At 44.1% G+C, this 26,756-nt stretch overlaps 1 protein-coding gene across 4 annotated transcripts in view; it reads right to left on the bottom strand.

Annotated features, from left to right (window-relative positions):
• Window positions 1-26,756, bottom strand: part of Ppm1h (protein phosphatase 1H (PP2C domain containing)) — a 268,368-nt gene that overhangs the window by 237,844 nt on the left and 3,768 nt on the right. The window contains exon 1 of one of the 4 annotated variants that reach the window (XM_030245116.1): window positions 1-26,756. This exon is cut by the window's left edge and continues 2,877 nt beyond it. The exons of the other annotated variants lie outside the window; for them this stretch is intronic. The gene's annotated coding sequence lies outside the window, so the exon portion shown is untranslated. 4 annotated transcript variants of the gene reach the window in all.

Genomic DNA, 26,756 nt, shown 5'->3' with positions numbered 1-26,756 from the left:
CACCCGCCCAGAGAGCACCGGGGATTCCTGGAGTGCCTCTCCATGCCAATGAGGCATTCGCAGAACTTTAAACTCCAGCCAATGATTTCCATTCACCCTGAAATCACCACGGGTCATATATAGCCCTTGTCCACACCAGAAAAAGTGTATATGCACAAGCTATTTCATTGAATATAGTCTAAGAGAGCTGTAATACTAAAGTTCTTGGAGAAGCACCCCATCCCCCAACTCACTCTCAGCTGGACTGGGATCCTGCAGACCTCGACCCATTCCTGGCTCTGCTTCCAGCCCAGTGTGTAGTAGCATCCAGAAGCCCCGAGGGAGGAAAAGCGTGCGGAACCACAGACTCCCTCTCCTGTGACAGGCTTCCCTTACGATCTCCCCTGTTCTTTTTCATGCAACAAGCTTCTTAGTCAACAAGGCACTCGAGCATTTGCTAAAGTGTACAAGCCAATGACTGGCCTCAATGACCTATTTGCGCTAGCCAGAATGAAAATGGCCCCTATAGACTGACTCATAGGGAGCTCAGCACTACTAGGAGGTGTGGCTTTGTTGGAGGAAGTGTGTCACTGGGGGGTGGGGAGGGGGGGCTTTGAAGTTTCAGAAGCTCCAGCCAGACCTAGTGTCATTCTCTCTTCCTGCTGCTTGCTGATCCAGATGTAGAACTCTCAGCTCCTCTTCTAGCACCATGTCTTCCTACATGCCACTGACACGATGACAATGGATTAAACCTCTGAACTATGAGCCAGCCCCAATTAAGTGTTTTCCTTCATAAGAGTTGTTGTGGTCATGGTGCCCCTTCACAGCAACAGAAATCCTAAGACAAGGAGCACGTGAGAAGTTCTTACTGAATGTCAGGCTGTTTATCTACAGGATCCTGCCTTCCCCTCAGCTTTATTTTCCAACATAAGCATTCACTCCCAAGCCTTTGCACACTGGTTTTCATTTTCAAAGCCACACTGACCCATTCATGGCCCATTCATCGATACTCCTACCTTCCTTCGTGTATCAGCCCTGACTGTAAAATCTGTAAGGACAGGGACCAGGCTTCTCTGTTCCACTCCCAATACCCAGCACCCAGCATGGAGTCAGCGTCTGACAACTCTTGGCTCAGAAGGGAGCTGGAGAGATGATGGCTCAGTAGTTCAGGACAAGCACTCACAGAGGACCTGAGTTTGGCTCCCAGCTCCCATGTCAGGCAGTTCACAACACCTATAACTACACTTCCAGCAAAGCAAATTCCCTCTTCTGGCCTTCTTGTGCACATAGCTACACACAGACATACACACATAATACAACAACCCACAAAGTAAGTACTGGTTGAACAAGTGGATAGTTTGACTTCTCCGGGAGAGCTTCCCTGTATCCCAAACTCAGAATCAGGCAGACTTCCCACCATGCACGCATGATGGGATTACTCCTTTAAGCACACAGGACCATCCTGATACTTTCACAACTGGGTTTGCCCCCTTTTTAGATGAAGCGTTCGTAGTCCATGTTCAGATGTGGTCACTGGTAAGTCTTCAGCTCTTGAGGGTGTCCCTATAGAAATGTGAAGGGATGTACTTCCCTTTCCCAATTAAAAAATAATGAAGAATGGCATCTATTTCAAAACACTAGGGCTTGCGAGCCTGCCTGCAATGAAATGGTGATCGCAGGCAAGGCATCTAATTAGAGATACAGCTGATACAGTAAAGCTCAACTTCTAAGACTAGACAGTGTACTGATTTACAAGATGACTATTCTTCAGTCTCGACTCACTGAATGGCAGAGTAACAAAATCTAAATCACTTCATTTCCCAGGTAACCATTTGTTTTGCAAGTACTAACAACCCTGTGATAATGCACCAGGAATGGCGGGTTACATGCAGTTATGGTGCGGTAACAGAGGCGACTACACGTCCTGCATGTAGTCTAGTCCAGAGCTTCTACAATCCAGAGGGTCCCTGGAGCTGAAGCTGGAGGAATAGGAAGGGTTTCTTAGCAATGTGGGCATGGGGATGGGGTGAGGTAACTGGTGAGCGATAGTACTTTGCTGGGGGCTATGGCAAAAACTGAAGGACCAAGCAGGAGTGGTTAAATCACTACCCATGGTACCGTGGAAGGTAACTCAATTAGTTTTCTGTTTTAGCAACACAGATACAACAAAGGCCACATATTAACTACGGGTATGGCAGTTTCCCAAAAAAAGCATCCACCAAACATAATTGGACAAGAAGGAAACACATCTTTGCTCCCAGAATGCCTGCAGAACAGGATTTTATTAATAGACCGATGTGGCTCCAGAAACTCAAAGCAGATTTGTCCCCAGCTGTTCCTAGGTATGGATGCAGGGAGACCCTGGTGCTTCCCAACTGCTTCCACCTGGCACTGTCAAAAACCATCAGCTCACAAATGACACACGGGCAGGGGGATGCTCCACATCCATTACGACTCCTCATTTACACTCATGTTTCTTACTAACGAAAACTCAGACTTGAGTAGACATAACCATGAGGGAAAACTCACAGCAGAATGGACCATATAGAAGAGAGAGTCAGAGTCCAAGGATAATGATCTATAATACTGTTAATGGGAAAAAGCACACATAAGGAAGGGCTAGACGGCTCAAGGGGAAAGTCATAGTCAAGGGCGATTTGAGATGAAAAGGGAGCACGTTGAGAAGATCAGAAGGTAAAGAAAGGAGTCACCAGAAGTCCTAGGAAGGGGGAGGCTGAGGACGGCCAAAGGGATCATCTGAACATGAAAGTCTATCAGAATGGAGAGTTTGTCCCTGCACGAGACTGAAGGACAAGCAGTGAGTGCTCTCGAGCATACACAATGCTTCTGTAACTCATTCCACTCTGCCAATCCGTGCACCTTCAGGTCCTTCTCCCCAGCACTTGCTGACTTCATTAAGGCTCACTTCCAGCCTCAGATCCACAGGGAAAGCCTTCTCTGATGCTCCCAGCCAAGGTCCAGAATATAGGGAGGGCTGTGTAGCTGCAGTAGCATGAGGCTCCAATTTGCTACAGTGACTTCCTCAGGTGTGTGTGACTCTCCCAGAGAACTTGAAGGAAGAGATACATCTCATTGGTTTTTGTGTCCTCTAGATCCAGATGCATTCTTTTTTTTTAAATTCAAAGTACACCTTTGTTAAAGACTCAGCGTAGACATTTGACAAATGTATCTATTATAAAGAGGGAAGTACAGGAGGCGGAGCCAAGAAAACAGGCAACAGTGTAACTAGTTACTTCAGTACCACCCTAGCGGCCCAGGCAAGAGGATTCTGATTTACCCATAGGTAAGATGTAGTACAGGTAAGCTAAGAAAAGTGACAGAGAGAAAAAGACTTCAGCTGCTTGGATGACAAACACAGATGTGAAAGACGCAAGCAAGCCTGAGTACGTTCATGAATGCGTGTGTGTGTGTGTGTGTGTGTGTGTGTGTGACGGAGCATTTCTGTGTGTCAACATTTCTGTAACAACGTTTCTCCATTTGACACAGCAAGCAAGACAGCATCAAAGAGGTCCCAATGTGGACAGGGAGAGAACCGACACTGGACAGTGGCTCAGGAGGATGGAGGAGTAAGGCAGGTATGAAGTGGATAGCTGAGGGTGAGAAGAATGGTGTAGGAAGACTCCAAGGCCAGGCAGAGAGAAGTCCCCCCCCTTCAGTGTTGCTTCTTTCGTCTTAGCTACTTTTCTCATTGTGCCAACAAAATGTGATACAAGAAGCAGTTTAAAGAAGGAAAGGTTTATTCTGGTGTCCTGGCTGGTTCTCTGTGTCAACTTGACACAAGCTGGAGTTATCACAGAGAAAAGAGCCTCCCTTGAGGAAATCCATGAGATCCAGCTATAAGGCGTTTTCTCAATTAGTGATCAAGGGTGGGAGGGCCCAGCCCCTTGTGGGTGGTGCCATCCCTGGGCTGGTAGTCCTAGGTTCTATAAGAAAACAAATTGAGCAAGCCAGGGGAAGCAAGCCAGTAAGCAGTACCCTCCATGGCCTCTGTATCAACTCCTGTCTCCTGCTTCCTGACCTGCTTGAGTTCCAGTCCTGACTTCCTTTGGTGATGAACAACAATGTGGAAGTGTAAGCTGAATAAACCCCGTCCTCCCCAACTTGCTTCTTGGTCATGATGTTTTTTGAAGGAATAAAAACCCCGATTAAGACATCTGGCTTACAATTCCAAGAAGTACATTCCACCATGGTGCACAAGGCATCCCAGCAGAAGCCAAAGGAAGGAAAGAGTGGCCAGGCCATACAACCTCAAGGCCAGCAGTGACCCACTTCCTCAGAAAGGCTCCACTTCCAGCCATTTCCAGCATTCTAAGACAGCGCCACCAACTGGGAACCAAGTGTTCCTACACACGAGCCCGTGGAGGTCATTTTACATTCAAGCTGCACCTATCTTCCTTTCAAATACAGACTCCATCTTTTCTTGTGAATTGTGCTTTGAAACAAGCCCGGGACTCTCTTTGGTTTAGGCAGATTCTCTTTGTTCCTAGATCATTACAAGAACGTTAGTCAGTATTTTCCTAAGTTCTTCAAAAAGAAAAAAATGGTAAAGAGTACACTTGCCAAAAAAGCAAGGGACAGGGGCAAGGACTTTACAGTTAGAGAAGGTTAGGAATAATGCACAGTCTCCCTTAGCTTGGTGTTTCACAATTCTCCATGCTTTTAAACGTTCTAAGAAATCCCACAAACCTATTCAACTCTAACCAGTCAGGACTGTGAATCGTTTTGTAAGCTGGAGCCTATAAGTATATAATGAAACACAACGAGACATTCCCCTTCAGCATCCATAAGACTTATGCTGGGAATTACCACCATGCATTCATCAGCAAAGGCTAGGATATGCTGAGTAACAAACAATCCCCCATACCATGGTGGCTTTAGCACAAGTGCCGACCTCTAGGGCTTGCATGACCCTGACACTGCAGGGTCAGTTTCTCTCCTACAGTGCGTGGCTCAGCTGCCTGAAGATCCACAAAACCCACAGTCTCCTGTTGTCAGACTAGAGGAAGAGGATACTAGAAGGTCATCCAGTGGAGATGGCATATTCCATTCTAGAGGTCACCCCAGCTTTCTGCTCAGAGTATATTACATTGTCTAGCACATCTAGACTACATACATAGTCTAGGACCCATCCTTCTGAGAAGAATGAAACTGAGAATCTCGTGTCCACTCGAGAAGTGAGCTTGCTAAGGCTGATGCCTCCCACCTATGCATGCTTCACCCCTCAGTGGTTCTGATGTTGTCAGCTCTGCATTGGAACATCCTTCTGACAGTCCCTCCTCTCCTATCTCTCCTCATCTTCACCCATTTCCCACAGCACCAGTTACTTCTCACATACAGACCCCACGGCATCTCTGGCACTTACTAAAACGCCTTTATGGTCTACATTTCCTTTGCACACTACATAAAGCATTAACACATACACCCAGCCCTTCTCGTGTACTTGGTCCTTGGACCCTGTACATCCTTTTATCCATAATTAAAGTCTGACAGTTTGTACATTAGGAGACCTTAGTTAGGGATTTTAATTGCAATGAGTCAGACATCTCAGCATAAAAGCTTGGCTTGGCATTTCTGGGTCATCTTAACTTTTTATTTTTGTTTTTACTTTTTTTTTTTGGCAAATATAGGCACCACCTGTAGCACCTGCAGCCATCTACCTCATGAGGGGACTTCAGCAGCTGCCCTGCTCTCCAGAGCCATCTCAGCTGGCTGGTGATTCAACTAGAGGAGCTGTGGTACAGCTGAGACAGAGCGGTGTTTGGTCTTTTTTGTTTGTTTATAAAACACCTAAACCACTAAACCAGTCAACCCCCGATTATGGGTTCTTGTAAGTTGTTTTTATTTGTTTTAAATGTGGCCAATAATGACTTTGCCTCAGGTCTATGCCTGTGACAAATCCAAGAAGGTTTTGTGTGAGGAACAGCCTCTGCCATTTCTCCTTCAACCCTCAATAAATAGAGACATTCACCCAGAGAGCAAGGCGGCATGGCTTTTAAACACACGAGCATCACTTAGATGGGATTACTTCTCCTACCATGAAGAGAAGCCCACATCCACTGGCCATCCTGAAGAGATGTTAAAATGCCACCAGTGCTCCCACCTGCACTAGGATGGTGCCCTGTTCCCTGCCAAGAGGTTCAGGCTCCACGTGTGGAATTGTACTGATGGTCCCTGGTAAACGCACATGGGCAGTTAATCACAAGAGATTATTCCAGTTCCCAGAAATAGCCATTTGCTCACGCTAAGCTTGAGCTCATTGCTCTGTTCGTCACAGATCTATTCCACCCCTCACCTCCTCCCCAAGAGTTAGATCACTGTCAGCTTTGCCCAGCATCTCCTCGTTTCTCCCAAACTCTGTTGAACTCGGCGTCTTTACTTCGAATCCTTTGTTTCAGTGGCTCACTGTACTAGAATCACATGTGTAACATCTCCATTCCCTAAACTACAGACCACTGAAGACGGAATGTGTTATATTTTATCCTTCACAACCTTACACTCGGTGGAGGGTTAATAATATTAACCAGCTGAAGACCGAATTACCACCGAGACAGCCTGAATGTTATGTGTTCGTGGAATCCCAGTATCACTGACTAATCTAGCCAGGGCTGACCACACATTGTTCTCTCTTAAAACGGACTCAAGTCAGACCGCTTCCTGATGGAACTCAGTTTTAGTTTCTTTTGTTTTGGTTTTGATGTTTGTGTCAAAGTGTAGCCTGAGAAGTCTAAATGTCATAGAATGGAATAGAGATAACTTTCCTTCTCAAAGTACTTAACCACTTATATGCTTATTAAAAAAGAGTAGTGAAGTTGCTAACTTTCCTAAAATAAATGAGTAATTAAGGTACGTCCTTGCTTAAAAGGAGATAAAAACCAAGATAGCACAGGAAAAGATATTTAAGTTCTCTGTGAGCATACTGTTTCCAGTCAGAGTAACCCTCCTGTAGAAATAGATGGTGATGCAGGCATGGGAGGGGCGAAGGCACTAGGATCAAAGATAATCAATCAGATAATGGGACCCAAAAGCACATTAGAGAGGAAGCTGATGTAGGCAGAGTCCAGACAACTCGCCTGTAGCCACTTGCCCCCGATGACCTTCAAGGATGTATGGATGCTTACTGCTCGCCGTCTGACAGCCCAATATTTATCTTTCACTTCAGAAAAATTGGTCCCCAATAGTTCAAATCCAAAGAACCAATGCAGACTGTTCTGGCTGGTTTTGTGTATCAACTTGACACAAGCTGGAGTTATCACAGAGAAAGGAGCCTCCCTTGAGGAAATGCCTCCATGAGATCCAGCTGTAAGGCATTTTCTCAATTAGTGATCATGGAAGCAGGGCCCATTGTGGGCGGTGCCATCTCTGGGCTGGTAGTCTTGGGTTCTATAAGAGAGCAAGCTGAGCAAGCCAGGGGAAGCAAGCCAGTAAATAACATCCCTCCATGGCCTCTGCATCAGCTCCTGCTTCCTGACCTGCTTGAGTTCCAGTCCTGACTTCCTTTGGTGATGAACAGCAATGTGGAAGTATAAGCTGAATAAACCCTTTCCTCCCCAACTTGCTTCTTGGTCATGATGTTTTGTGCAGGAATATAAACTCCAACTAAGACACAGACAAAGAGAACTATTTTGAACACAGTAAAGTGCGTCACACATTGGCATATTAAGTTTCACATTTCCTGGTACTTTCAAAACCCAATTTGACTTCTGTGAATTTCCAAATCAAATCACAAGCAAGACACCATGACCTTCTAGTTAGAGATGCTGAGGCGAGGTGCTCTGGCTTTGGGGCCGCATGAAAGTACAACATATTGATTAAAATTGCATCAAGGGCAGCCACTTTCCACAGCAATTTAACTGCCAGAAAGGAGGACATTAGCCCTACACCAAGTGACAGCACAGTTCTGGGAGCTGCAGAGACATCCTGAGGTTACCTACTCACGCATAGCTTGGGACTAACAAGGGGAATTGAATTTACAATATTTGTGAGCTCCATTTTATTTTTCTGGAAAGATCAGTAAGATGTTTTAACCATTCCCCCACCTCACCCCGCCACCCCAACTTTCAGTAGGCCCTATCCAGACATGGACAAACTGGCTAGAAGTGGAGCTTGTCACAAAGGTGGCTACCATGGAATGGAATTCACAACCTGTCATTACCAACATGATGTTATTGTCTGTCTCACTGGGAACAAGTCTGAAACACCCCCTTTCAGTTAACACAGCCAGCCATCCGATCAACGTTCTTGAACAAAGCACTAACGGAAACATTACCACCAAGTTGAGGGTAGGGGCTCATACAGCTTTAGTCCCGTTTAAAACTCAATGAGCTTCTATTGAATTTTGTTATTCTCTGACTCAGTGTTCTAAGTTCCACTTGGTGTCATTTCCTCTAGTGCTGCAAAGGGCAGGGAGAGGCAGACTATGGCCCTAAGTGAGAAGATAAACTATCAATCCACCATAGCTGGGTTTTCACTACTGTCAGAGAAATGTTCACCATTTTATCAAGTATAACTACACCTTTAGTTCATGTGCCCCCCCCTGCCACCCCACTTCTTATCACAAGAAGACTTTTTTGTGCAGACCCTTGCAGAGAGCAGACCAACCCTTCAGAGCTTGTATTTAAAACCCCGTCTAAAAAGAAAAGAGCCACACAGTACCACAAACCAACCCACGGAGTTTATATGAACGTTGCACCAGTTTAAAAGCCAGCAGAAATTAATCAGCACGCAACTTCTAACACCCAATTCTGGAAGCGGCCGAGGCAATGACCTGATTTAGGATTATGCTAACGGAGGACTGGAAAGGTAAACCATTTTGCGACAGCTACTGGCTGGGTAGATAGAGAATGAGCAGAAACAACTCCAGGCCACCTCCTCCATATGTTTTCATGGTCTCCCGGCACCAGAGCCTCTTCTGCACTGCTACGTACAGGCGTCCCTCTTCCCAGCAACAGTGAAAGCCCCTAAGGTTAAAAGCTTTGCATCTTTTGCCCTTAGAACCACATGAAGTACAGAGTCACAATAATTCGAAGAAGGAATAGAAGAATACCACACCGAATGATCCGGGAAATGCAAAAACCCGCAGTGCCGGAAGATGTGTGCTTTATCTCTAGCTAATGAATTCTGGCCCCACCACTTTTATCACTAGGGATGGATAGATAGCGCTAACCCCAAACAACCATTTAATGGTCTTAAACAGCCCAGGCACATAGGCCCCACAAGACCTCAGGTACCATGGAGACGAACGACCACAGGGAGGTCAGGAAAGTGAATTTTTGAATATGTCTTCACGTCAGAAGTAGAGGAACTGCTTTTGATTGTAACTTTTATATAGTAGTATTTTTTCTATCTATAAAACATAGTTCACGACAGAAAATTAAAGGTATTCCAACCCTGTAATAAATGCCACATCAGCAGATTATGGTCTGGGGAATCTTAGAGATGTCTGAGGTTCTCAAGGGTCAACTGAGGTCCATCCGTGCTTCAGAATTAATTTATTAATAAATGTACTATTAATTTAGAATTAATATTTAATTAATAATATGTTTACTGAGATAGGAAAATCATAATTCCAAGGCTAGCTTGTACTACCTAGTAAGTGTTAGGCCAGACCAGCCACGCTGGTGGCCAAAACTTTATTTAAGACAACAAAAATAACAACAAAACAAAATGAACATGTTTCTTAAGTGAATTTATAAATATTGTTAGATGTTTTGTTTTGATCTCTAAATATATGAAATAACATTAACATTAAGCATAGCCAAGAATAAAAGTATTTTGGGATCTTTTTCTGAACACCAACATGAGAACAGATATTAAAGACTTCAATTTAATCCAGAATTTCCTTGTTTTAGTTCCTTTATGTCTACAGGTTCAGGATTTTAAATAGTGGCTGGAGAGGGAAGCCATAGTAGGCAGCATTTGGTTTCTGCATCATTTGCAAACTGCAAGTTTCAGCACCACCAAGTCCACCCTGTACCTAATTCAATAATGCTTCAGCCTGCACATAAAGGATTAAAGAGCAGGCAATCTGTGTCACAGCCATCCTCCCTCCTCTTCAGGGACTACATTCCAGAGACTCAGACGATGCCTTCGAGTGCAGATAGAATCCAACTCTTGTAAGTCTACACTTGGCCCATCAATGCAAATCTATGCTAAAACTTAATTTCTAACCTAGGCACAGTAAAGACGAATAACAATAATCAGTAGTGAGATAAACACGAGATATGCAATAAAAGTTAGGAGAAGTGGTATTTTCCAGGATAGGTTGTATTCACGCATCTGTGGATGTAAGAGGATAGGCTGCCTGTTCGTGAGATGAAGAGAGGTGGATGATGCAGGCATCATGATGCAGTCTTAGTGAAGAGAGGTGAATGATGCAGGCATCGTGACACAGTCTTAGTGAAGAGAGGTGGATGATGCAGGCATCATGACACAGCCTAAGGCAGATACAGAAGAAATGCTTGAACACAAGCACTTTCATTCTGTTCGTCTGGCAACCAACAGCTAAGTAGACAGGAGAGTAGCACACACGGTGTGGGCACGCTGGACTGAGGAATGGTTTGTGCATGTTGAGAAGGTAGCCTCAGGTTTTATCACACTAGTCTGAAAGGCACACAGTTTAAAATGTATGACTTGCCTATTTCTGAGTCTTCCCATTTAATATTCTTAGAGGGTAATTGACAGTGGGTAACTGAAACCATGGAATGTGGCTTATTAGACACTCTCATTATATACTCTGCCAAATATGTTTGTTAAACTATATAACAAGAATAATGAACAGGAAAGGGGGGGCACTGTAAAAAGACTGTTGGTGTGTGGAAACTTCAACAGTTTCTGGATTCGATCACAAGACACACCTCGCTGTCAGCTACTCACGCACATAAACCAAGAAGCCTACTTTCTCCTGAAAGATTTGTTCTTAGTTCTTACTGCTTTTTAAGGGCTTCCCACCAGTCAAAGAGTTGGGTGTGTTTCATTTCCCTAGAGTGTTGCACAGCAGTTTCCTGGAGAGTAAAACATTCCATCCTGCAGGACACTCCTTAAACAGGAAGGTAAGCAATTCAAGATAGCTTCAGGAAGTCCCTGAAACTGAACAAATTCACTAGGTCATCCATATTCCCCCCCCCCCCCCCCCCCCGTCCAGTACGCTATAAAGAAGCAGAAACCAGGAGGAGATTAAGACCAACTGAACCACCAGGAAAGGACACCCTCCAAACAGTTGAGTTTTCTGTACCATGCTGGGGTGGGCTTTGGTGATGCAGTTTATCTTTGGGTCATTTCTGCTTCTGTAAGTAAGCCCTCGCCCATACTCCTATAAGTAACCCCAATGGAACTCATTGGTTCACCAAGTTGGACTTTGGTTCTATCTGTACTTTGGTCTGTCATGGGCTCCCTTATCTGGGGTGAGTAGAAATCTATGCTGTATCTTTTCAGGAAAAGTTTAGTCACATAACACAGGGCAGTGCAGGTGCAGGATACATGGAGTCAAAGTGAATCTGAAACCTCCAGGTACTGTGGCAACTCACACCTGTGAGCTGAACACAGACTTTCACATTAGCCTGCAGAACAAAGCTGACTTTCCCTTTGTGTGCAATGAAGAGAACTATGGTATGTTCCCAGTCGATCAGTTGTACATTGGATAATCAGTGTGCTGATTTTATGGTAAGTATGGGAGGGATATATGTATTTATGTATATATGTATGTATGTGTATGTATGCATATATGCATGCATGCATATATATGAATATTATACATAGGAATAATAACATGACACTTCAAGAGTAGTCTATAAAGATAAAATCTTTGGAATTAATAACATCTCTGTTTATACTGTCAAATGTCCAGAGCTAAGATGTTCCTTTCCTGTTGAAGATTCATCCAGGTGGGCCTGAAATTGGTCCTTAAAGAACATTTATCTAAAATACAATTTAAACACAAGTGTCCAAAAGAGAAGTAGAGTCCCTTCACCCAGCAGGCATATCTCAGCAAACATATGACTAAAGGAATTTCAGACAAAACACTTTATCTGACATTTTTCAAAAGTCCCATTTGGCTATTTTTCATCAAAAACAAAAGCAAACAAACAACCCCCCAAAACAACAACAACAACAAAACAACCCCCCTTAAACCTGTCACTTTTCACAATATGACCTAACATGGATTTATGTATAAGAACTCCATGGATGCTTATACCAGAATTGGTGTACTGGTGTGCGCGTGTGCGCATGCACTCACATTCACATGTACTTAAGCATCTGTTGCTAGAAATCCACCTGAGATCTGCTTATGTGCTCCTAAAACACTCCGCCATTGAGATACATCCCTAGTGCACCCTCCCAAAGATGAAACCATTTTCAATATGAAAAAAAATCTGGCTATAACTGAGAGGAAAACACGTTATAACAAGAGGCAACATGGAGTTACTAAAAATGATGGGTTAGGCCAGGTGTGGTGGCTCACATCTGTATCCAGCATTCAGCAGACGGGCAAGAAAATCAGACTACACTAGTCTGGCCTATAGAGCCAGTTCAAGCCAGCCTACTCTGTACACTAAAAGCAATCTCAAAAAGAAAGAAAATAAAAGAATATGATATTTGTATTTATATGGAAAGGTATTCGTTTTAAGGTTAAGCAAAGTAAGGCTTGGAGGGGCTGGAGGGATGGCTCAGTGGTTAAGAGCACTGGCTGTTCTTTACAGAGGCCCTGAGTTCAATTCCCAGCATCCACACAGTGGCTCATCACCTTCTATAACTGTAGTCTCATGGGGTCTCATGCCCTCTTCTGGTGTACAAATGTACATGCAGACAAAACACTCATATACACAGAATACATAAATACAATTTTAAAAAGTAAATTACTGCGTATGGAGAATTATCTCATTTAATAAAAACATACACAGAGAGAGATCATAGTTTATCATTTTGATAAATAACATATAATTATGTTCTTTATAATGTTTATGAGAAGTTGAAGTACCAACAATAAACCATCATTTCCATAATAAAGAATATACAAACATTAAAAATTACTTCTAAGTTCCTGACTAATTAATTCATGTTTTCCCCCTGTTGAGAGGTTAGTAACCATCTAAAGATATTTGTAAGTTCTTCTCATTCGTAGTTAGCAAATGACAGAAAATTTTACAAGAGAGACTTTTGCCCTAGGGTTGAACTCTGCAAGGAAAATATTATTCTCAGCACGAGTTTAATTAAATCTGCAGCGACGAGCGTCAGGTCTCTCAGGCTGCCTGGCAGCATGGTGGAACCCGAGAAAATAAAGCCATTACGCAGCAGCAGCGGTTTCTCAACAAGGAACAGAACACTGGAGACTTTCTGGAGCAATGTGCTTGAGGAAGGTGTTGAAAGTTTAAAATTCTAAACACAATGGCATTGAACCTGACCTGAACACACAGGGCAAAGCCCTAAGGTATCCGTGCAAAATCCAGCCCGGGGGCAGAATCTGCAATTACAGGGGTCAAGGACCGCAGCGCCAGGATGCAGAAGCCGTAGTGTACTGGGGCCTGGGGGATGCCACGCTGTGGGCAGTAAGGATCTAGGCTTAAGTGAAACAATGGCGGATGCTCTCCTTTGGGATGAAACAGAACTTTTTGCAGGGGTCATTACAATGCTTTCCATGAAGCCTAAGGGCTTTGATGTGCCTGGGTAAGTTAATTAATTGATTTCTTCCTCCCTTCCTTTCTTTCATGAAGGAAGCTCATGCTTAGGTGGTATAGCTTGCAAAGGAAATCTTCCCCAAGGAATTTTAAAACCAAGACAATGACGAGAGGGTCAAAGGTTAGGCAACAAGCTTTTTCCGGGAGTCCAGAGCACATGGTGACATCCTGAGGTCCTATGCCTCCCAGAGGCCAAGCACTCAAGGACTGGTCCCCAGACAGCATACTTCCGGGAGGGGGTGGAGCCTTTAAGAGGCAAGGCGGGTTGAAGGCGGTTCAGTTACTGGGGTACCTGTTGAAGGAGTATCAGGAGAGCTCTCCCTCTGCCCCTCTCCCTCTCCCTCGCCCTCGCCCTCGCCCTCGCCCTCGCCCTCGCCCTCGCCCTCGCCCTCGCCCTCGCCCTCGCCCTCGCCCTCGCCCTCGCCCTCGCCCTCGCCCTCGCCCTCGCCCTCTCCCTTCTCCTTTGGCCATCATGAGGAGAACCATGATGTATTATGTACTGTGCCACCTAGGTCAAGAGCCAGGCCAGCTCAGACAGGTTTCTAAAGCTGTGAGCTGCATAAAATGTGTTCCCTTACACGAGCACCTATCTTGAGCATTTCGTCTCATGGATGAGAAGGTAGCACTCAGGACTTAGAGGCCCCCAGGATGGGAAGCCATAGTGGGATGCAAGGAGCAAGGCAGGCTTCAGGAGGGCACAAGGTACAAAAGGACTGTCACAGCCCAGGTGGCCTGAGCCAGTATTCACCTCATGCCTTGAGGCAGGAGGGGCAGAGACAGGGCTTCAAGTATGGCCCGTGAAACCCCCCTGTGAGCACTATTTAAAACCATAAGTAAGTACACAGCAGCTGCCACAGTCCGGCTTGCCAAATCTACTCTTCTCCTATTCGTGGCCGCTCTGAATTACCAGCCGCGCTTGCTCTGGGCACCTGGTTCTAGCAACGGAGCAGCCTGGCCCTCAGCAGCTTCCACCCATTAATAAGAGCATGGGGAGGTGGCAGGAGGCCATCTAATCCGCCTCTGGCTCTGCTCCACTCGCAGCATTATGGAGGAATACTGTCCTAAGGAGTGATAAAGCTGCCGTTTCTCCTCCCCATCCCCCAAACACATCCTCCCAGAGTCCACCATCCTCAAAGGCTAGTCATTTATTTCAGATGTTGAGGAAAAGGCTAGCGTTCTTTCTGTATTGTTAGCAGCTTGCTTTCCCAGCCGGACTGTCCCTCATACCCTCTTACAGGATAACCGACATCTACTCTACCTTCAAACCGCTTCCCCCTCAGCAGTCACGTCCCAGCTGTGACTCCCGCCAGCTCTGGAGTCTAAACATGATTTGCCAATGCTCGCCTTCTCTAAACGACTCGGAATGGCTAGTGGTCTACCAGAACTGATCACTTAAATAATTCAACGACCTGCTACATTTTTTATTTTTTAAAGCAATCGATTTATTACTTGAGATTTCTCCCCCTTCCCATACATAATATGGAAATGGCCACCTGGTAGGAAGGCATCAATTTTTATGCTTAAAAAAAAATCTATTTATCATCTCCCTAAAAGGGCATTATACAAGCCACTTTGGCCCTCTCAGCTCACCGAGTAATTGATCTGTCTGTCTGTCTGCCCACAGACCTGCAGTGATTAATTACACTGGTGGTCCTGCAAGGTTGTGTAAGGCCTAACAAGTCACTGATGGAGATGTATACAATCTATATGGTTACTTAAGAGCGAATATCTCTGGGGACACTATACTCAGTTTTGGGAGCCCCGTTGCTCTCCCAATCACTAACCTGAAACACAACCCCTTTAAAACGTGACAGTTTAGTTTAAAACTCAGAAAACATCTCCAAAAGTTAGAAAGATTCTCATAAAAATCTGACTTATGATTTGAATCCTGATCTTGAGAATTAAGAAGTCCATTTCCAAGTAGCAGGATCGACGTCTTAACGCCCCGCAGAGAGTGGACAGATTGGTTTCAAGGCTTACTGCATTTCCAAAGACATTATATTATGAAAAAGCACTTTCTAGTCAGAAGAAAAAAATATGCTAACTTGACAGGCCCCAGTTATACTTAGGATGCACAGATACCAGGAAAGTTAACTATAACTAAGAAGATTGGTGTCTGCGGTGAGATTATTTCAAAGTGCCTGACAAACATAATCTTGATCAAAATGTGTTTATTTTCCCCCATCCAATTAAAGCCACCTGAAAACTGAGGCCTTGCTGGCTTCTTTTGAATAGCAGCAGAAACCTTAAGCTCCTTTTCATGGTAACTGTTTACAAGAATGAGTTACCTCTTGCGGCTGCTGCCCAACTGTATTTTCTTCATCTTCTGTGCCTCTTACATGCTCCTGTGGGCCATAGAGCATGGGTGGGGCTCAGGTGTCAGTCTGTGGGAGTCAGTTCTCTCCTTCCACTGTGTGGGTCCCAGGGATGGGACTCAGGTCATCTGACTTAGGTGTCCTTGTCCACTGAGCCCTCTCGCTGGCTCAGGATGCTCTTTCTTAATGAATTACCTACCCCTCGGAGTGCTCAGTCAGCTTGAGTGATTCTATAGCCTGCACCAGCACTGAAAGGCAGCACGGGATTCTGAGATAACTAGAGTTCTTGTCGGTCCTCATTTTATTCTTTTGTTTTTGTTTATTTTTGGTGAGAGAGACGGAGAGACACAGAGAGCGAAACAGTCAGATGCTGGGAAGCTCTTCACTAAAGATGTTTCTATTAAGAACCCGTGCGGGTGCTTAGCAACCATCTACAGCCATAGTCATAAATGAGCATTATTAGCAGTACTATTATTATTATATCTTTATCATATCCAGAAAGCATTAAAATCCGTCCTCAGGAAACACTTGTTAGTGTTTAACTTGTACAGCCACTTAGAGCAGCAGGTCTTAACCTGTAGGTCACAGCCCCTTTGGCAAGCCCCTCACTCCAAAAATATTTACATTATGATTCATAAGAGTAGTAAGATTATAGTTATGAAGTAGTAAAATGAAAATAATCTTGCAGTCAGGGCTCACCACAGCACGAGGAATTGTATTAAAGAGGGTCACGGCTTCAGGAAGGTTGAGAACCAGTACTACAGAGAAAATTAAGTCAGAGATAGTGTAAAAAAATAGTATGAATTTACATGCCAAAAAAACCAGAATTGGCCTGTCCACACCACAAGAGACCCTGAGCAAACCGGGACCTTGATCGTCCTATTCCTAGCAAACAGTCTCTGCTTCCAAGCTAAGAGGTCACAGGCCGAGAACGTCTTGATTCATCCTGAGCACTGTTCAGGCTCCGGCCTGGAGTCTTTATTAAAGAATGCTCTTGGATAACAGTCACTTGATCGGCCCCTGGCTGGAAGGATGACTCAAGTTTCCAACAACCCATTCATGATGAAATGAAACAGGAACCACAGCAAGAGACATTTTCCAGGTTAACCCCATGCAAAGCTCTCAGCAATCTGAATGCTGAGATGTGGGACAGCGTTTCTTAACCTCCCTGATGCTGCAATCCTTTAATACAGTTCCTCATGTTGTGGTGACCCCCCAACTCTAAAATTATTTGCATTTGCTGCCTCATAACTGTAACTTTGCTACTGTTAGGAACTGTAATGTAAATATCTACATTTCCTGATGGTCTTAGGTGACCCAGTAAAGGGTCATTCAAGCCCCAAAGAGTCACAATCCACAGGTTGAGAAATGCTGGCATAGAAAGTTTAAGGATGAGGTATTCGCAGGGTACCAGTGATGCAGAAGTCCAGTGTGGGGCATTCCCCCGGCATCAAAGAAGAACCAACTGTTAGTGGGTTTTCTCATTTGAGAAGATCAAAACCACTCAGTCCAAAATTTTTAATTATAGTAGAAAGAATGGCATAGTTTAAAGTAACTGGATTAAGGAAAATATATATGTAATAAGGTTGAGCTGAGTGACACCACAGTCAACTACATCACAAAGCAAACTAGCAAGGTATGAATTACAGAATCTAGAGAGTGGGGACCTGGTTACCGGTACACACTGGCTTCATTTTATTTTCTGCAAGTTTCAAACTTTTTGTAAACGTAGTTCACACCTTTACTTCTAGTACTTGGATGGCGGATGCAGGAAGATCTCTCTGAGATCCAGACCAGCCAGATTTCTACTGTGAGTTCTCTGCCAAGGTGACACAATGAAATCCTGTCTTAAAAGGGGGGGGGGGTCATAAGAAATTACTGGGGGAAATATTACAACCAAGGAGGCAGAAGGTTCCACCAGGACTTTACTTAGTCTGGAAGGCAATATACATTGTTTCTAGTTTGACCCCAGGGACTCAGAGTTCAGAAGTTCAAAGGGCCTTAGCATTCTCTAAGATAGTTAATCCATGGTTTTATGGGTCCATGAAAATATTAGGAAAACATCGGCAGTTTCACAGTGCTTTCATAAAGTGTAAGTACTTGGTTTAGAAACTGTTCTGGTGTCTGAGGTCGTGTGTCACTACACTTCTGGCTTTCAAACATACCCAGCATGTCAGGGATAGCAGATGATATGATTAACCATCTTCTCGGCAAAATAAAGATAATCCTATGTTGGTTTCTTTTCAGTATTTTGGGAGTAAGTACAAAAGAAGAATGATGGAAACTACCAATCCAATCCCACCCCTCTGTTTTATACGAAAACAGAAAACGGAGGCCAAAACTGTGGTGAACTGAAGCACTAGCTATCCATACCATCCCGAGTAAGGGCTTCACTCCAGCCACCAGAGAGGTGGCTGACGGTACAGCCCATCTAGGAACAAAACCCAGGCTACACACATAGGAGCACAGCTTCCCCGCAAGTCACCCACCTGGCTGGCTTTTCAGGGGTGAGCTGTGAAAAGTGTCTCCCAGAGTCAGCATCTACAGAGACTTCCCTGAGTTTTGACGTGAGGCGTTCAACCACACTGGTGAAGTTCTACTTTAACACAATAGCATAAGGACATGCAAATTGACCACCGCCACAAGACTGTCTGTCATCTGTGGTCCTATTTTTCTCACATCCAAATGGACAGCATGAAATTTTATGCAGAAGACTGCGAAACAAGCCGTCGTCCTCTGTGCTCTCTTCCAATACGGAGATTCAAGATCCGAGACAAACAAAAGCAGCCACCATCAAGCCTCAGACTTTAAATGAACTGAGAAAACCTGCATGCATACTAACAAAGCAAATAAATATAAGTAGTTCATCCAATTGGACCCCTTTCTAATGGGGAGAAGTGGTATAGACCTTGGAAGATTTAAAAAAAGGTTACAGAAGATAAACTGAATTTCAGTTTTATAAAACAGATTAGACCCTTGATGACAGGTGATGTCTCTCATCAGCCTAGAGCTGCCTAGGAAACAGAGGGAGGTAATATGTGAGGATGCACAGTCCTGCTGAGGTTTTCCTCTGCCTTAAGGGCTGCAACGCCTTTATTGACATGTATTAGCGAAGCATGAGAACAAACCCTCAAACGATGTGACTTCCATGGGTAGCCCAGGTCTATCCATTCTAGGGTAGAGATTAGGGATAAAAAGAAAGGTCTAGGTGTATCCAACCTGTGGTTCATAGGCCATGAGCCCCAGCAGAGCTAGGAATGCCACCCAATGACACTGCATTCTGAGATTGTTTTTTTGGTACGTTATTATTTTACTATTCTTTTTGTAACTTGATGGCGTGACTCCAGAGCATGAATTCTGAGATGACAACATTCTGTTGCAATGTCAAAAAGTTGGACAGGCCTGAAGTTCCCAAGGCCAACGTAAGAGCAGACTGAAACAGATAACATGGATGTCACCCTGAGTGTCAAGGCAGGGTAGCAGTTACATTCAGACACAAATACACGGCATTTCAGACACTATTTGTATTGGAAAAGAGCAAGTGCATACAGGTGCATAAAAGATTCAATTTTAAAACCTCATCTGTCCGATGATATAATCCTTTTAGCTTTAAAGGTTGACTGCTTAGTGTTGATTTGAGAATGCGTAAAAATGAGGTCAATTTACTTTCTGACCTACTCAGACTTATCTGAGGTAAATAAGGAACTCTGGTGTCCGTTACTAGATGCTGTTGCCTATAGTAGAGTTTTCTGAAGTCTCTGACCAGCCCACACTGCTACCCCTTCCTTCTTTACACAGACCTCGTTTCCTGTGACAGGCTCCGGTAGCCATGCTGAGATGTGATCTTGGCTCCCTGGTCACAGGCGTGGAAGCCAACCGTGGACCACTGATCCAAGCTGAAGCAAATCCAACCTCATTCCCGAACTCCAGGGTGGAATGGAGGCTTCAGTCTGCATGTCCCGGTCGCTTGCTGGCATGGACAGGCAGATGTGAGACCAATGGAGGAAAGAAAGAACATCTGGTCTGCTCCTGGGTGGCTTCTGGGTGCAGAGGTGCAGTTCCTGGTGGAGATGCCCTGACTTGCTTGGACTGAGATGACATCGTCTTCTCTACAGCTCTTCTCTCCTTCCTCGCCCTGCGATGCTGTGCTTCTGTGGCTAATAACCAAGAACACTCAACAGCTAAAAAGCTAAGATTATTTATTATGGTACTTTGAAAGTTTGGACTGATACTAAATAGAAGCCATAGTAGAGATTAAATATGATCACACAGAAATTAAACCTTGCAACGCAAATGAAAGAATAGAGAGCTAGCTATTGAACACGCTGTTTAACCTTGTCAATTTGATGGGATTCAGGATCATCATGGAGAGAAACCACTGGGTGTGTCTACCAGGGTTAATAGAGATGGGAAGACCCCCACCCCCACCCCAAATGTGGGACTGACTTTCCAGACTAAATAAAAAGAAGGAAGCTAGCTGACCTCCAGCTCTGTTTCCTGATTGCAGATGCAATGTGACAGCGGCCTCAAGCTCCTGCTTCTATGACTTCCACGCTGTGATGGGTTTTGTGCCCTGGAACTGTAAGTCGAAACTAGCCATGCTTCTTAGAGTTGCTTCTGTCAGAAATTTGTGTCTCACCAATCAGAAGACTAACGAATACGCTCACTCTAAGAGAAAAATGCTGCGAGGTAATAGGCTGAAGGTTAATGTCCTTGATATATAAAAAGCTCTTATAAATAAATGATAGTTATCTCCAAGGAGTAGACAAACCATATAAACCAGAAAGAATCATCGTCCAAATGGCCAATATGTGATAGATGATATAAACATATACGTGCACACTTCATTTCACCAAGCTTGAGTTTAATGAAGTATTTCTCCTTTTTGATGGTTAGCAAACATCCAAGGCTTAGTGCTAAATCAGTTTCCAGTCACACATTGCTGACCATAGCATGAAGTGGCACAGCCAGTCTGATAACATGAATCATAATTATGAATGTGCATGGCTTCTAACCAAGCTCTCCACATCTAGAATTTGTCCTTAAGGAAATAATTAGAGGAGAATAAATCTTAAAAGCCTAAATGTAAATCCCAGATGGGACAACCACTAGTGATTCATTAGCACAAAGCCTTCCACTGAAATATTAGGAGCCACTCTGGACACTGACCTATAGATGAGTCCAGTACACACTCACAAAGAAGACCCCTTCAAAGGCGTGTGTGAAGGATCCACTTTTATTTTTTAAGATACAGTAAGTCTTGATATAGCTCATGTATTAACAATGATTATTGGCTTTACAATTTCCCTTTGTTCTTTACAGCTTTCAGTAAATCATGTATTATTTGAACTTTTTAATAACATATTTTACAGTTCTATAGCTTGTTCTTTTGTTAGAGGTGGGTGGGAGTTAAAGAGTGTGTATAACTTACAAATAGAAAAGGAAGAAATGTTTACAGGACAGGTCAAAACCACCAGAGGTGGGAGCGAGAACTGACTGGGTATGGGTTTTAAGCCTGCCGCTTAAAAAGTGTGTGTTTGCTTCAAACAAGCCTCTGCACCTGTGCTGTGTGCGCCTGATTAAATTCACAGGGATAGTACGCGGCACAGAGCATGCACACAGGGACATCTCCATCCGTAACTGCGGCACCAAGCAACTGCATCTAATGTATCTAATGAAGCAGATTGGTCTTGGGGATATGGAAATGGGCCAAGCGAATCAAAAGCTATCCTCCTGTTCCTTCCAAAGGGCCTGGGATAGAATAAATTAGAAAGCTGGTAAAACCACTGAAGGGATCACTTAGAGAAGGCTCCTCAACTATTGCCCTTAACACCAACGGATGTGATTCGGTTTGTCTGGTATCACGTACACACGCTGCATGCCGCCCACCGTCACTGTGGAGTCACGGTAACAACCTAAGGTCACAGAGGCAATGCTATGAATCAGAACCAAAGCATGGATGCTTAATGGCAAGCCTCCCTCTTCCCTCTTCCCCTCTCCCCATTTGCAGTGGCGGCAAACACTCTACTTGATAAAGCTTTAGTCGGGTAACTCTAAGTCAGTGGCTCTCAGCCTTTCCGATGCTGTGACCCTTTAACGCAGTTCCTCATGCTGAGGAGACCCCAACCATACAATTTTTTTGTTGCTACTTCATAATTTTGCTACTGTTAAGAATCTCAATGTAAATATCTGTTTTCTGATGGTCTCGGGCCACCCTGTTCAATCCCCAAAGGGGTCACATCACACAGGTGGCCAGCCACTGCTCTAAGTTCTCTTCTTCTGTGATCTCCACCCCCATCCTGTGGTCTTAGCAAGAATCCTGCTGAGGAAGTTTAGGTGGGACTCATCAGTCTTGCTAACTGATCAAGCTTGTATCCCAGTCTGTGTCTAGCAACCACTCTGCTAGGTCAGGTCAGTTCAGTTCAGTTCAGTTCAGTGACTTTTGACCCACTGACCCCTTACTCGGCTCCCCAGCTATCCAGAGCTGACCCAAAATGCTATGTGTCAACAGAATGAGTCAGGTCCCTTTTTCTTTATGGTAGGTATGTGCAAAGGTCTTGGGACATTTGAGAACAGTGCTGATCACAAAACTATTTGGGGGGGAAAAAGAGTTTGTTTTCCTCATGTGACCTAGGTACTGAGATTCAAAATTGTCCAGAGATATTTAAGACTGAAGCCACAGCAAACAAAAGCCCACTTCTGACATCTGAAGATGTGATAGTTCTTGATGTCACTTCAAAGATGATGGTCAAGGGCAGGCAGGGGTGGGTGTCGGGCAATGCTATAACGCAGATGATGACGATGTCTTAGTACAGGATGGACCCAGCATGAGACCAGTGCCTGCTGGACCATGGGAAAGCAATGATGCCATCAGAGGGAAACTAACGGAAGTAGGCGAACGATGGATGTTTATTTCTCTGAAGAGGGTGTAACTCAAGAGTGAAAACGCCCATTAAGTTAGGCAAATTAGAAAGATTTCTCTACCAAACACTGAGAAAACTGTCTTGAGCAATATGTGTTGGAAGAAAACAGTCCCTGGTCTGCAGGGTTAAGGTACCAAAGGGAGCTGCTATCACCAAACCCAGAAAACCTGGTGTGGTAGAGGAATATTATACACGATATTGTCTTCCCAAACAGAGTTTTATTAACAGATAAACACACCTGTCAGAATGGCTAAATCCAGTTCCAGAAAGTACTAGGAGTCTTGGAAAGAAGGTGATGTATCTGTCTACAGAAATGTCCCCCCACCCTCACCCCCACCAGGAGCACCACCTTGGAATGAACTTGGAAAGTAGCTCTTCAGATGTGGGAACCTGAATGTCACCACTGAAGCAGAAGAAATTCAAATACCTGAGTTGCTATCTGGATTTTAATAACGTTCTTTCATCCAAAATGAAATTTTGGATTTCTGTACAGTTTAGAACTCCATGAGACTCAAAGAACTTACATAATGTTCATTTAACAAAAGTTCTCAAACTAATGTTTAAGACAGTTACACAAATGGTAAAATGATACAATTGTTATTATTGAAAAATGTATCATTAATAAAACTTTTTGTTGTTGTTGTTGTTTTTGGAGACAGGGTTTCTCTGTGTAGCCCTGGCTGTCCTGGACTCACTCTGTAGACCAGGCTGGCCTCGAACTCAGAAATCTGCCTGTCTCTGCCTTCCAAGTGCTGGGATTAAAGGCATGTGCCACGTTTAATAGACAAAATGTTTCTCAAAAACACTGGCTCAGTCTTTGCAGTTTAAGGCACAGACTCCGTGCTTGCCTGCATGTCTGGGGCTGCCACTCCTGCTTTGTAGAAAAGTTAGACACATTTTGAAAAAACAGTTTTAAAAGAGAGGAGAACCACGAAGGGAAGAAGGTGGAGGAGGAAGAAGAAGCCACCACAGGTTAGGTGAGCCATAAAACTGTGGTCCCGAGGGCTGGCCACAGGGAGTTAAGAGCAGCCCAGATGAAACATTAACAGGGCTCTAGCATGGCTGCTCCCTAAGAGAATCCACCCAGCAGCTGGCTCAGACAGATGCAGACACCCACAGCCAAACAGTGGATGGAGCTTGGGGACTCTTATGGAAGAACAGGAAGAAGGACTGCAGCCCTGGAGGGGATAGAAACTCCACAGAAAGACCAATAGAGCCAACTAACCTGGACCCTGGGGCTCTCAGAGACTGAACCACCAACCAAAAAAAAAAAAAAAAAAAAAAAACCACACACACACAGGCTGGATCTATGTCTCCCCACACATATGTAGGAGATGTGCAGTATGAGTTCATGTAAGTCCTGAACAACTGGAGCTATCCCAAAAGCTGTTGCCTATCTGTCAAATATGTTCTAGCTGGGCTGCTTCGTCTGGTCTCAGGGGGAAGAGGAAGCTCCTAGCCTCACAGAGATCTGATGTGCCATGGTGGGGAATATGCAGGGGGGTGCCTACCTGCTTAGAGGAAAAGGGGACGGGGATGGGGGAAGGACTGTGGTAGGGGTGACCGAGACGGGACAGTGAGAGGGAAAATAAATAAATAAATAAATAATTGCATAAATCTTTAAAAAAAAAGTTTAAAAAGAAAGATTCTGACCCATTTAAACAACGAGCTGACCTCAGGCCCCTGCACCACGGGGACAACCTATGTGGCATTTGAACTCATGGAAACAGAGGGAAGTAGCTGTGCTACAGTCTTTGGGTCAGACGGTGGCTTCCTTTCCCCTAGGCACTCTCTGGGTAGACCTCACAGGCTCAGTTAGTGACTTCGAAGCCAAGTTTCGAAATGGAACTTGCTAATGCATGTTTTTAAAATACTGCATTAGGTTTAAAGAGCAAATACCAGCAAATACCCTTAATCTAGTGCAGTGGGTTTCAACCTTCCTAATGCTGTGACCCTTTGATACAGTTCCTCAGGTTGTGGTCACTCCCAACCATTAAACAATCCCTTTGCTACTTCATGACTGTATTTTTGCTACTGTTATGAATCATAACATAAATATCCGATATTCAAGAAATCTGATATTGACCTGCAGGCGAGAACAGCTGATCCAGTGGCTGCATTGTCCCCCACAGTAAGAAACTTTTCAAGGAGCCAGAAAACCCCATTAGTAAGTTCCAGAATAGAGGAGGGGCTTCAGTCTTGGCACCCTCAAGACTGATAAGGATTGCTTATTGTGGATTTTCTAACTCAGCTACACAGAGATTATCTCTCCTTAAAAGGGATTACCAACAAATGACAAAAGTAGACCATTTTCCATCCTCTAAAACGGTGGGTTGTCAACTTGCCTGTCCCACTGGTGTATGTGTGTTTGCATAAGCATGTGTCTATGTCTATGTGTATGCATATGCTTATATATGTATGTACACATATCTTTAGCCTTTCTACCTTTTATTATGTATGAGATGCAGTTTTCTTAAGTTCTCTAGAATGGATTTGAACTCACTCTACCTCTGGTAGAACTATATACCTTGTTATTGTTAGTCTCCTGGGTAGCTGAGATCCTCCTGTCTCAGCCTCCCAAGGAGCTGGGAAGACAGCCTTAAGTTCAAACTTTTCTTAGAGACAAAAGAGTGGGTTCAAAAGCACCCCTCTATTTCCACTAGTTAAATAACCTTCCCATCTATTCTATCCCTCTCAGGAACCTTCTAGAACAAAGAGAAGAGGATTTCTGCCTCCCAGTTCCTCTTCTACTAACAGGAAGTGGTTTCTTCTTACCCCCCCAACCCCGTCCCTTCTTTGTTTCAACCATTTTTATCATTCAGAATGCATTTTTGAAAAATTATAAATTTTCATTATAATAATTTTATCATATCTATATATAAACTTTATAAGTACAAAAATTAAAAAGAATAATGATAGTTCGAGGTTTGAGGACAAGGTATAGTATCTCATAAAAGTAGTTGTGAGGAGAGAGAGATGTTAGTGACATTGCATTGTAAATGACACACCCTGGAGCAGATAGATGTATCATAATTTGAAACTGTAGAGAGGGAGTTTGGCGTCATGAGCCCTGGAGTTGGACCCTCTGAGTTCAGATATAGATTGTATTAACATGGGCAAGTTGCTTAATTATTTCACACCTGTGTTCTCATCTACAAAGTAGATATGATAAGACTGTTATGATATGTAGATGGTCTAATATAAACTTGAAAATACTAAAGAATGCTGGGCATTAATTATATTAGCATTATTATTACTACAACACAGTTTAAAAGTATGACGCTTGTCAGGAGTCAGAGGAAGGGCAGCCAGACAGGAATTCTCTGTACTCTGGGGTACCCAGTGAGAACACGTTCACAGCTGAGTGAGAGTAGGTCTACAGAGGGCTGTGTGGAAATGCAATTCTACCCATGGGGACTTGGAATGATGTTCCTGACACAATGTTTCATGAAAATGCTACAGAGTGACACCACCTAGGAGCCTGTTGCGGGAAGTGTTTATAGGTACATCCAAACACAGTTGGAAAAGCATTTGTCCCAAACACTGAGTTCCTGGGGCCAGGAGTAGAGGTCAGAGGATGGTTGCATGAATAAATATGTGTACAGTCTGTAACTAGTGTTAAGAACAGAAGCCTTTACGGTGGCTCTTTCATGCTTAGAGTTGGATATCTCTAACACTCTAGCCTAGGATAAGCCAGAGTTCTTAGAGACAAGGAAACAGGCTCTGAGGAGAAAGAAACTGTAGGGCCATTCAGCTTCCTATGCCTACTTACCACTGAAGAGTTCGTTCTTGTCTGTTCCTTCCCGCTTTTGTGAGCTTTCCCCTTCACTGTGCCCAGCTAGCTCCCG

Source organism: Mus musculus, chromosome 10 (genome assembly GCF_000001635.26).
Source record: "Mus musculus strain C57BL/6J chromosome 10, GRCm38.p6 C57BL/6J".
Taxonomy (NCBI): Eukaryota; Metazoa; Chordata; class Mammalia; order Rodentia; family Muridae; genus Mus; species Mus musculus.
This window is presented reverse-complemented; position numbering and strand designations above follow the sequence as displayed.